Here is a 13,973-nt window from a genome sequence, read left to right on the forward strand (position 1 = left end):
GTTAAATAGCTTCTATCTAGGATATACATGCATAATATAACAACAATTTAGCTCTAATTACACCTAAATTTAACAAAATCAAAATATAAAATTTCTAGCTCAAGAACACACAAATTCGAATTTAAAGAGATTAGGGGTGAAATCTTTACCTTTCTCCTGAAGGGGTTGAGACTACTGAATCTAGGCATAATTGTTGTGAAGTTTTGCAAGAAATTTGGTGAAAAATGGCGGATTTTTGAGAGGATTTGGGAGAGTTTTCGTGTATATGTGTGTGTGTTTGTGAAAAAGAGCAGCTCGGCTGGAATTTTGTTCCTGTCCAGTTTTTAACAGCCATGCGACTCGCATGACTTATGCCTTTCCCCCATGCGAGTCGCATGGGGGTATTTTCCAGGTTTTGTTTGTTTTTTTTTTTTTTTTTTTTTTTTTTTTTTTTTTTTTATAAAAACCTTATACTTTTAAAACATAAAATTTAATAAAATTTAAAAATTTTGTTTCTTTTTAAGACGAGGTCGTTTCGGGATGATGCCCTAGTCCGTCCCTCGACAAAATTTTAAAATTTGTCTTTTTGTAGCGATTGTTTTAAAAGCTTAGATTTTTGGATTTTTAAATTTTTTTTTTTTTTTTTGGCATACTTTAAATCAAAAAGATTAAAAATAATGATAATAAAAGTTCTCGTCCCTCCCTCGGGTAAAGCAATTTCGGTTCAAAGACCTAGTCTTCAACTTACGACGAATTTTTTAAAAATCATATTCTTAACTTGATGAGATAAAGTAAATTTTTGTTTTTAAATTCACACAACTTAAATATAAAATTCAAAATTAATATTAAAAATTCACACCAAACTTAAAATTTGAAATGCATAAAATTAAAATTTTATATTTTAAAAATTAAAAATTCACACCAAACTTAATTTAAAAATTCAAATATTTACAATTTTAAAAATATTGTTTATATAAAGTTTACAATATTAATTTAAGGTTTAAATATTAATTTTAAAAACATGGTAAAAATAAAATTAAAAATCTTTTTGTCTTTTTATCCCACTTTAATCAATCAAATATTATCAAAAATATGCGCTCCTCTTTTCGGTAAAGTAATTTCGGTTCCAAGACCTAATTTAACTCATGACGAATTTTTGAAATATTTTGGGTTGATTGTTTAAAGATATTTATACCTTAAGAATAAACGTTAAATTTCGCAGTGATGTAATAAATTTTTGAACGATATCAATAATTTCGGTCGCCAAACCTAATTTTATTCAATACCAATTTAATACTTTTTAGCGAACAAATTAGCGTTTATTATCAAAAGGTTAAAAATAAAAATAAAAATAAAAACTGTACAGACATACCTGTGAAATAGATTTCTTAGTTATATGATCTATTATATTCATAAGATAGTCGGTTTAATTGGTTTTCCATGGCTGCATAGGCGTAACCTCGAGCATTCATTGTCTTTTCTTCTAAACATATGAACGGTCCGTCTCTGCATAAAGTAACAAATTCGGTATTTGAATAGGTTTGATTATTTGAACATTTACCTCCATGTGACCATTTTCCGCATTTGTGACATCGTTCTAGGTGTCGTGCTCTTCTTTTTGCTGCGGATTTTGATTTTCCTTTACCAAATTGTAACTTATTATCTTCGCATCTGGATCCTTTTCTAACTCCGTCCATTCTTTCTCTGATTACTGATACTAATTCACTCGGTAGTATGTCATTATTTCTTTTAGTGATCAAAGCGTGTAGCATTAGACCATGGTTTAGTTCACAGGCAGTCTTCATTTTGTAAAAACCTAAAAAATAAAAATTCAGAATGAGGGGAGAAGACTAGTTCTTTAGGGTCTGCTAGGGAAAGACCATACGTGTTCCATTTTCGAGAACTACACGAAAACAGACAATCTAACTCTAACAGAAATACATATTATCCTTTAAAGACTTGATTCTCCCCACACTTAGTTAGCTGTGGTATCGAAATTGTGATTAACTTCGTTGTTGACTTCCATCGGACCATGTATGTAATGTTTAACTCTGTGACCATTAACTTTAAATTCAATCCCATTTGAATTTATTAATTCTATCGTTCCGTATGGGAAAACTCTTTTGACTATGAATGGTCCAGACCATCTTGATTTCAATTTTCCAGGAAATAGCTTGAATCGTGAATTGAAAAGAAGAACTCTGTCTCCTTCTTTGAATTCTTTTGAACTTCTGATTCTTTTATCATGCCATTTCTTCGTTCTTTCTTTATAGATTAACGAATTTTCGTATGCTTCATGTCTTAATTCTTCTAATTCGTTTAGTTGACTTAATCGTAGACGTCCGGCTTCATGTAAATCAAGATTACATGTCTTCAAAGCCCAAAATGCTTTGTGTTCAATTTCTACTGGAAGATGACATGCTTTTCCATAAACAAGTCTAAAAGGTGTGGTTCCAATTGGAGTTTTGTAGGCTGTTCTAAAAGCCCAGAGTGCATCCTCCAATTTAATGGACCATTCCTTCGGATTTGATCCTACGGTTTTCTCTAGAATACGTTTTAAAGCTCGGTTTGTATTTTCAACTTGTCCACTTGTTTGTGGATGATATGCGGTGGAGATTTTATGAGTTACTCCATATCTTTTAAGAACTTTTTCAAGTTGATTATTACAAAAATGAGTACCCCGATCACTTATTAAAGCTTTCGGTGTTCCAAACCTTGCAAAAAGACGTTTTAAAAAGTTGACTACAACTCGTGCATCGTTAGTTGGGAGAGCTTGTGCTTCCGCCCATTTAGATACATAATCAATGGCTACGAGTATATATAGATTATTATGAGATTTTGGAAATGGACCCATAAAGTCAATACCCCAAATGTCAAATACTTCACATACTTGGATGACATTTTGTGGCATTTCATCACGTTGACTTATTTTTCCGGCCCTTTGACATGCATCACAGGATTTGCAAAGAAGGTGTGCGTCTTTGTAAATTGTAGGCCAATAGAATCCAGCTTCATAAACTTTTCTTGCTGTTAGTTGAGGCCCATAATGCCCTCCTGTTGGTCCTGTGTGACAATGGTTTAAAATTTTACTAGCTTCATCTCCAAATACACATCGGCGTATTATTCCATCGGGACAACTTTTAAACAGATGTGGATCTTCCCAGAAATAGTGTTTTATATCACTGAAGAATTTCTTTCGTCTTTGGTACGATAATCCTTTTTCAAGGAATCCACAAACTAAGTAGTTTGCATAGTCTGCAAACCATGGGATTTCTTTATAATCTATCTTCAATAGATATTCATCAGGAAAGTTGTCTTGTATGGCCGATTCATTCAGAACTTCTAATTCAGGATTTTCAAGACGAGAAAGATGATCAGCGGCGAGATTTTCTGCTCCTTTTTTATCTCGGATTTCAATATCAAACTCTTGTAAGAGTAAGATCCAACGGATTAATCTTGGTTTAGCATCTTGTTTTGAAAATAGGTATCTAAGAGCAGAATGGTCGGTATAGACCACCGTTTTTGCTAGAACGAGATATGATCGAAATTTGTCAAAAGCAAAGACAATAGCAAGGAGTTCTTTTTCAGTAGTTGTATAGTTTGTTTGTGCTCCTTGTAACGTCTTACTAGCATAATATATAGGTTGAAATCGTTTTTCAATCCTTTGTCCTAAAACGGCTCCCATTGCAAAATCACTTGCATCGCACATTAGTTCAAATGGTAGATTCCAATTTGGTGTTATCATGATCGGTGCATTAGTGAGTTTTTCTTTAAGAATATTAAAAGATTTGATACATTCATCTGAAAAGATGAATGGCGCATCCTTTTCTAGGAGTTTATTCATAGGAGTGGCAATTTTAGAAAAATCTTTTATGAAACGTCGGTAAAAACCGGCATGCCCTAGAAAACTCCTAACTCCTCTAACATTTGTGGGATGTGGAAGTTTAGCAATTACCTCTACTTTAGCTCTATCCACTTCAATTCCTTCTTTTGAAATTTTATGTCCAAGAACGATGCCTTCTTTAACCATGAAATGGCATTTTTCCCAATTAAGTACTAGATTTGATTTTTCGCATCTAATTAGCATTCGTTCCAGATTAACTAGACATGATTTAAATGTATCACCGAAGACTGAAAAGTCATCCATGAATACTTCCATGCATTCTTCTATCATGTCGTGAAAAATCGCCATCATACACCTTTGAAAGGTTGCAGGGGCGTTGCAAAGTCCAAATGGCATGCGTTTGTAAGCAAAAGTACCATAAGGGCACGTGAATGTGGTTTTCTCTTGGTCTTCGGGTGCTATTGGAATTTGAAAATATCCGGAAAATCCATCTAGAAAACAATAGTAACTATTTCCGGCTAATCTTTCCAACATTTGATCTATGAAAGGTAAAGGAAAGTGATCTTTTCTGGTGGCGTCATTTAATTTTCTATAATCAATACATACACGCCATCCTGTTACAGTCCTAGTAGGAATAAGCTCATTTTTCTCATTTGTGATGACAGTCATGCCACCCTTCTTAGGTACGCATTGAACTGGGCTTACCCATGGACTATCAGAAATTGGATATATCAAACCTGCATCTAGCAGTTTAATAATCTCTTTCTTAACTACATCTTGCATATTAGGATTTAGTCTTCGTTGGCGTTGCACATACGTTTTATGACCTTCTTCCATAAGGATTTTATGTGTGCAATACGAAGGACTTATTCCTTTAATATCATGAATCTTCCATGCAATGGCTGGTTTATGAGCTTTCAACACAGAAATGAGTTGTGATTTCTCATTTTCAGTAAGAGAAGACGATATTATTACAGGTAATTCAGATTCACCATGTAAGTAAGCGTATTCCAAATGGTTTGGAAGTGGCTTTAACTCTAATTTCGGAGGTTCTTCTATCGATGATTTATATCGATATCTGTCTTCTTCTTTTAGCATTTGAATTTCTTCTGTTGTTGGTTCATATCCATTAGCTATAAGTGTAGCTAACATTTCAGCTTCATCAATTGGTTCATTACCTTCTCCTAAAGAACATTCTCCCGTTCCTTGTAATTCTGGAAATTCTTCTAATAATTCTGCATGTGCATCTATAGTTTGAATATAATAACATGTATCATCTGCAGATTGTGGTTGTTGCATTGCTCTATCAACTGAAAAGGTAACACTCTCATCCTCTATACTTAGGGTCAGTTTCTTACCGAACACGTCTATCATTGCTTTAGCCGTGTTTAAGAATGGTCTTCCTAATATGAGAGGAACTTGAGAATCTTCTTCCATGTCCAAAACAACAAAATCTACTGGAAATACTAAAGTACCAACTTTAACTAGCATGTTCTCCATTATCCCTCTAGGATATTTTATTGATCTATCGGCTAGTTGTATGCTTATTCTGGTTGGTTTCAATTCTCCAAGGTCTAGTTTAGCGTATAGTGAATACGGCATTAAATTTATACTAGCACCTAAGTCTGCCAATGCTTCTATTGAACTAAGACTACCCAGAAAACATGGAATTGTGAAACTTCCTGGATCAGATAATTTTTCTGGTATCTTATTCAACAGCACTGCTGAACAATTGGCATTCATAGTAACAGCCGAGAGTTCTTCCATTTTCTTTCTATTCGTGATTAGATCTTTCAAGAATTTAGCATATCTTGGCATTCCTGAAATCACATCAATGAAAGGAAGATTTACATTTATCTGTTTAAACATATCCAAGAATTTGGATTGCTCGGCTTCAAGTTTTTCTTTCTTCATTTTACTTGGATAAGGAAGAGGTGGTTGGTATGGTTTAACATAAGGTTTATTCTTAACTGTGTTATCTTCATTAACCTTTTCAACTACCGGTTCTTTTTCCTTATCTTGATCAGGTTGTGGTTCTTGTGGAGTAGGAATAGTTTCATCAGAAGTTACAGGTATTTCAGGTGGTTTAAGTGTTGTACCACTTCTTGTGGTAATAGCTTTAGCTGTTTCATTCCGGGGGTTAGCATTTGTATCACTAGGTAGACTTCCCGGTTTTCTTTCACCTATTAACCTTGCTAGGTTACTTACTTCTTGTTCCAGATTTTGAATAGAAGCTTGTTGATTTCTAAATGCTTGAGCATTTTGTTCATTTGTTTGTTTTTGAGATGTGAAAAACTGCGTTTGAGTTTCAACTAGCTTCGTCATCATATCTTCTAAATTTGGCTTTTTATCATCGGTTTGTTGTGGTGGTTTGTTTTGAAAATTAGGTCTTTGCTGATTGTAAGTATTATTGGATACTTGTTGATTGCTAGGACCTTGTTGGTTGTTGTATGGAATATTTCGGTTATAATTCTGGTTTTGATTGTAAATCGGTCTTGGCGGTTGATAATTATTCTGATAATTATTTCCAGGCCTTTGGTTTATGTATGAAATATTCTCTCTTTGTTCCATTGTTAATTCAATACTGAGACAATCTTTTGTCAAATGTGGTCCTCCACATTGCTCACAACTAATTCGTATAGCATGAATATCTTTAGTCATCTTTTCCATTCGTCTCTCGAAAGCATCTATCTTTGCGGAAATGGAATCTAAGTCATGGCTAGAATCGGCTCTAGCTGCTTTAGATGATCTAATGATGTCTTTTTCTTGGTGCCACTCATGCGAGTGGGAAGCAGTGTTATCAATAATTTTGTAAGCATCAGTTTCGGTTTTCTTCATAATAGAACCACCAGCTGCTATATCTATGTCTTTTCTTGTAGTGATGTCGCATCCTCGGTAAAATATTTGTACTATTTGACAGGTGTCTAAACCATGTTGCGGACATCCTCTTAACAACTTTCCATATCTTATCCACGCCTCATATAGAGTTTCATTTGGTTTCTGTGTGAACGTAACAATTTCTGCTTGAAGTCTTACGGCTTTAGATGCGGGAAAGAATTGTTTAAGAAATTTGTCAACTAAAACGTCCCATGTATCAATCGCCCCTTCAGGTAACGATTCCAACCAATCTTTGGCTTCTCCCTTTAAAGTCCAGGGAAATAACATGAGATATATCTGTTCATCCTCCACTTCTCGGATTTTAAATAGTGTGCAGATCCTATTAAAGGTACGTAGATGTTCATTTGGATCTTCCTTCGGCGCACCACTAAATTGGCATTGATTAGTCACCATGTGTAAAATTTGTCCTTTGATTTCATAATCTGGCGCATTAATGTCTGGATGAGTAATTGCGTGACCTTGGCCAGTGCGTTTAGCTCTCATTCGGTCTTCCATACTTAAAGGTTCCAGATTCTCCATAATTGAATTTGTTGAATCGGTATCACTAAATGATTCTGATTTAATGGTTCGTTCCTCAACAATCTCTGTTTGAATGATTGGTGGTTCCGGAGGAAAGTTTAATGGTTCAGGATCTATGAACCGTTCCTGAATATTTTCTGGATTCTCAATTGTGAGGTTTGTTTCAAAAACTGGATTATCGGAAATTTGAACTGAAGTACTTGGTCGACTGGATGACGATTCTAAAGAAAAATCAACGGCGGTTATATTTGTTAAACGATGTCTTGATCTAGTTACAGGTGGTGAACGTACAAAAGGTGGTGAACGTCTTGCTCGGTGCATTCACTGAATATCCTATTAGTTTTTAAAAGGAAAGAAAAATTATAATAAGTTATCCAATCAATAGACTTTTCTGATTTTGCCCACGTTTCGAATAGCCAAAAGATGCAGCAGAGGGGCAGGATTCGTTTGGTCTCAATATAATTGAGGACTGTTTGGCTCCAATAACCCGGTCCACGTACAAATCCAACTATTACTACGAACCAGAAAATTTTGATGTCTATCGATTTAACCACTCCAAATAAATTTTCGTAGTTTTAAGAAATTTAGATAAGAAGTAGAATAAAAATCTATGTCCTAAAACTAGAATGGCGAGAAATAAGAAAGAAAAAGAGTTCGTCGCAAAAGGTCGAAAAAGAAAAATGGTTGAAAAATAAAAGGTGACGGAAAAATAAAAGAAACTTATAAAAACTTAAAAATACTTAACTAACCTAACCTTATTACTACAACTAACTTAAAATTATAATCGCAAATTGAAATTACTAATTGGAATGATAATTGATACATAGTAAAAGGTCTAAAAATATTAAAGCTTACAGGAAAAACTAAATCCCAAATGGAAATAACTTAAAAAGAAACTAAAACTTAAAAAGGCGTCGCAAAATTCTAAAGCACCTAAATCTTAGTCTAAAGAAAAAGCACTTAAGGAATTCTACGGCAAAGCCTAAAAATCTAGGAGTAAAAATAACTATAGCAAAAACTAAGTTTAAAATTAAATATGAGCGAAAAATATAAATATTACGCTACAACGATTAAAAAGGGACAAAATATAAAAGTTATAAAAAGTTATAAAAATATTAGATTTTATAAAAATATTATTTTTATATTTTATAATAAAAGTATTAAGTAAATAAATAATAAAACTAAACAAAAAGTAAAAATAACTAAATAAATTAAAAACTTAATTATAATAATAATAATAGTATTAGGGTTTAATTAATAATAATTAAATAATAATCGTAATAATCCACAAGTTCCATTTAAACGTTCTACAATTTAAATGTTTACAAAAGGCACGAAGGCCATTAATTAAGTTCAATACAAGTTTGACCCACTACAATGATAGTTTATAATCCAAACGACCCTTTGAGCATGGTTTGGGACTAAACTACCCAAAACGTTAGGCCAACTTTCAAACTTCAATAAAACATCATCAGAGGCCACCTAGTGCCCGATAACCCCTTTGCCCTTATCCGCACCTGCAACTAAAAAGATAAACAACAAGAGGGGTAAGCTAATGCTCAGTGAATGCAATAATTATACATGTTCATATATAACTGATGTCGAACGAGGTGTATATAAAATAGCTTATATTTTACTAGTAAAAACTATTAAATACGATACAATTTTACACAAGATATTTATTTATTTATAGAATGGATATACTTAAACCTTGCTACAACACTTATAGGCAGTGTACCTAATCGTACAGTAGTGTAATTTTTAGTAAGTCCGGTTCGTTCCACAGGGAAATCTTTAAACAAAGCTCAACGCTATATTAGTTTACTTTTATAAAAATACAAATATATATATAAGTGATATTATTATTATAAAGGGGGGTTTTTTACCGTTTAATGACCGGCTTGTCGATTTTAAAACTTTAGTCGCAGTTAAAACCTAATGTAAAATATAAAATAAATACAAGACTTTAAATTAAAGCGTAAAGTAAATAACGATAATGAAATTGCGAATAATAAAAATGCGATAAAATTAAATTGCGATAATTAAAAGTACGATAATTAAAAGTGCGATTAAATAAAATAACAATAAATAAAAGTGCGATAATTAGAAGTGCAATTAAATATAAAATAAAGGAAATTAAATATGAAATAAAAGAATTATGCTTATTTAAACTTCCGTAATCATGATGTTTGACGTGTTGATTTTAGTTTTATGCCCATGGGTTAATTGTTCTTTGTCCTGGATTATTCAATATGTCCGTCTGGTTTTTGTCCATAACAGTCCATCAGTCATAAATATAAATTGCAAGTGTCCTTGTCAAATTATTATTATACCCGAAGTTAAATATTCCAACTAATTGGGGATTCGAATTGTAACAAGGTTTTAATACTTTGTTTAATGAATACACCAGGTTATCGACTGCGTGTAAACCAAGGTTTTACTACTTTGTTAACAATTACACCAATTACCCTTGAATGTAATTTCACCCCTGTTTTAATTATTCTAGTGGCTATTAATCCATTCCCGTGTCCGGTTAAATGAACGATTATTCGTACATATAAATACCCCGCCCATCGTGTCCGATCGAGTGTATATGGTAATTTATAGGGACGCCCAATTGTAAATCTTTATATTAACATTAACAAACTTTCATTTAGTTAAACAAATATAAAGCCCATTAATAGCCCATAGTCTGATTTCCACAAGTGTCGTTCTTTTGTTCAAACCCCAATTATGGTACAAAGCCCAATTACCCAATTTTAGTAATTAGCCCAACATCATGATTACTTCGTTTTAAATAAGCATAATAATAACTTAGCTACGAGACATTAATATAAAAAGGTTGAACATAACTTACAATGATTAAAAATAGCGTAGCGTTACACGGACAGAATTTCGACTTACACCCTTACAACATTCGCTAACATACCCTTATTATTAGAATTATAATTAAAATTAAAATATAAATTATAAATATAAATATATTTACGTATGAAGAGGAAGAGAAAAAGATGATTAAAACTCGGCACAAAACTGGCTTTATATAGGACCTGACCAGCAATCTCACTCCATGCGACTCGCATGGATTTGTGCCTCTGGCCATGCGAGTCGCATGGCCACCCTGGATCCAGCCAAATGGATTTGTTTTCTTCTTGCCGACGTAATATAATAATAATAATATATATAATATATAATTATATATAATTATATATATATTATATTATATTCTTGTGCATAGTAGACTAGATATTTTTGGTCCGTTGCGTCGGGCGTTTCTTCTTGGCTCAGGTCCCGGTTCCGGATTTTCGGACGTCCTCGCGTATTATTTTAAATCGCGTACTTTGCGTCTTGTAACTTGTACTCTTGTCATTTTGAGACGTTCCTCATCAATATTTTGAACCTTTTTAATTGTATCTTGTACTTTTTAGCTCTTTGGACCTTTTTGTCTTCAATTTGTCGAATCTGCCTTTTGTCTTCACCTTTTATTATTTAAACGAATATCTCTTGTAAATAGAACAATTGCAACTAAAAGCTTGTCTTTCTTGAGGAATAATGCTATGAAATATATGTTCGTTTTTAGCATTATCATAACCCCCGGAATGAAACAGCTAAAGCCATTACCACAAGAAGTGGTACAACACTTAAACCACCTGAAATACCTGTAACTTCTGATGAAACTATTCCTACTCCACAAGAACCACAACCTGATCAAGATAAGGAAAAAGAACCGGTAGTTGAAAAGGTTAATGAAGATAACACAGTTAAGGATAAACCTTATGTTAAATCATACCAACCACCACTTCCTTACCCGAGTAAAATGAAGAAAGAAAAACTTGAAGCCGAGCAATCCAAATTCTTGGATATGTTTAAACAGATAAATGTAAATCTTCCTTTCATTGATGTGATTTCAGGAATGCCAAGATATGCTAAATTCTTGAAAGATCTAATCTCAAATAGAAAGAAAATGGAAGAACTCTCGGCTGTTACTATAAATGCTAATTGTTCAGCAGTGCTGTTGAATAAGATACCAGAAAAACTATCTGATCCAGGAAATTTCACAATTCCATGTTTTCTGGGTAGTCTTAGTTCAATAGAAGCATTGGCAGACTTAGGTGCTAGTATAAATCTAATGTCGTATTCACTATACGCTAAACTAGACCTTGGAGAATTGAAACCAACCAGAATAAGCATACAACTAGCCGATAGATCAATAAAATATCCTAGAGGGATAATGGAGAACATGCTAGTTAAAGTTGGTACTTTAGTATTTCCAGTAGATTTTGTTGTTTTGGACATGGAAGAAGATTCTCAAGTTCCTCTCATATTAGGAAGACCATTCTTAAACACGGCTAAAGCAATGATAGACGTGTTCGGTAAGAAACTGACCCTAAGTATAGAGGATGAGAGTGTTACCTTTTCAGTTGATAGAGCAATGCAACAGCCACAATCTGCAGATGATACATGTTATTATATTCAAACTATAGATGCACATGCAGAATTATTAGAAGAATTTCCAGAATTACAAGGAACAGGAGAATGTTCTTTAGGAGAAGGTAATGAACCAATTGATGAAGCTGAAATGTTAGCTACACTTATAGCTAATGGATATGAACCAACAACAGAAGAAATTCAAATGCTAAAAGAAGAAGACAGATATAGATATAAATCATCGATAGAAGAACCTCCGAAATTAGAGTTAAAGCCACTTCCAAACCATTTGGAATACGCTTATTTACATGGTGAATCTGAATTACCTGTAATAATATCGTCTTCTCTTACTGAAAATGAGAAATCACAACTCATTTCTGTGTTGAAAGCTCATAAACCAGCCATTGCATGGAAGATTCATGATATTAAAGGAATAAGTCCTTCGTATTGCACACATAAAATCCTTATGGAAGAAGGTCATAAAACGTATGTGCAACGTCAACGAAGACTAAATCCTAATATGCAAGATGTTGTTAAAAAGGAAATTATTAAACTTCTAGATGCAGGTTTGATATATCCAATTTCTGATAGTCCATGGGTAAGCCCAGTTCAATGCGTACCTAAGAAGGGTGGCATGACTGTCATCACAAATGAGAAAAATGAGCTTATTCCTACTAGGACTGTAACAGGATGGCGTGTATGTATTGATTATAGAAAATTAAATGACGCCACCAGAAAAGATCACTTTCCCTTACCTTTCATAGATCAAATGTTGGAAAGATTAGCCAGAAATAGTAACTATTGTTTTCTAGATGGATTTTCCGGATATTTTCAAATTCCAATAGCACCCGAGGACCAAGAGAAAACCACATTCACGTGCCCTTATGGTACGTTTGCTTACAAACGCATGCCATTTGGACTTTGCAACGCCCCTGCAACCTTTCAAAGGTGTATGATGGCGATTTTTCATGACATGATAGAAGAATGCATGGAAGTATTCATGGATGACTTTTCAGTCTTCGGTGATACATTTAAATCATGTCTAGTTAATCTGGAACGAATGCTAATTAGATGCGAAAAATCAAATCTAGTACTTAATTGGGAGAAATGCCATTTCATGGTTAAAGAAGGCATCGTTCTTGGACATAAAATTTCAAAAGAAGGAATTGAAGTGGATAGAGCTAAAGTAGATGTAATTGTTAAACTTCCACATCCCACCAATGTTAGAGGAGTTAGGAGTTTTCTAGGGCATGCCGGTTTTTACCGACGTTTTATAAAAGATTTTTCTAAAATTGCCACTCCTATGAATAAACTCCTAGAAAAGGATGCGCCATTCATCTTTTCAGATGAGTGTATCAAATCTTTTAATATTCTTAAAGAAAAACTCACTAATGCACCAATCATGATAACACCAAATTGGAATCTACCATTTGAACTAATGTGCGATGCAAGTGATTTTGCAATGGGAGCCGTTTTAGGACAAAGGATTGAAAAACGATTTCAACCTATATATTATGCTAGTAAGACATTACAAGGAGCACAAACAAACTATACAACTACAGAAAAAGAACTCCTTGCTATTGTCTTTGCTTTTGACAAATTTCGATCATATCTCGTTCTAGCAAAAACGGTGGTCTATACAGACCATTCTGCTCTTAGATACCTATTTTCAAAACAAGATGCTAAACCAAGATTAATCCGTTAGATCTTACTCTTACAAGAGTTTGATATTGAAATCCGAGATAAAAGAGGAGCAGAAAATCTCGCCGCTGATCATCTTTCTCGTCTTGAAAATCCCGAATTAGAAGTTCTGAATGAATCGGCCATACAAGACAACTTTCCTGATGAATATCTATTGAAGATAGATTATAAAGAAATCCCATGGTTTGCAGACTATGCAAACTACTTAGTTTGTGGATTCCTTGAAAAATGATTATCGTACCAAAGACGAAAGAAATTCTTCAGTGATATAAAACACTATTTCTGGGAAGATCCACATCTGTTTAAAAGTTGTCCCGATGGAATAATACGCCGATGTGTATTTGGAGATGAAGCTAGTAAAATTTTAAACCATTGTCACACAGGACCAACAGGAGGGCATTATGGGCCTCAACTAACAGCAAGAAAAGTTTATGAAGCTGGATTCTATTGGCCTACAATTTACAAAGACGCACACCTTCTTTGCAAATCCTGTGATGCATGTCAAAGGGCCGGAAAAATAAGTCAACGTGATGAAATGCCACAAAATGTCATCCAAGTATGTGAAGTATTTGACATTTGGGGTATTGACTTTATGGGTCCATTT

Source organism: Rutidosis leptorrhynchoides, chromosome 11, assembly GCF_046630445.1.
Source record: "Rutidosis leptorrhynchoides isolate AG116_Rl617_1_P2 chromosome 11, CSIRO_AGI_Rlap_v1, whole genome shotgun sequence".
Classification (NCBI taxonomy): Eukaryota; Viridiplantae; Streptophyta; class Magnoliopsida; order Asterales; family Asteraceae; genus Rutidosis; species Rutidosis leptorrhynchoides.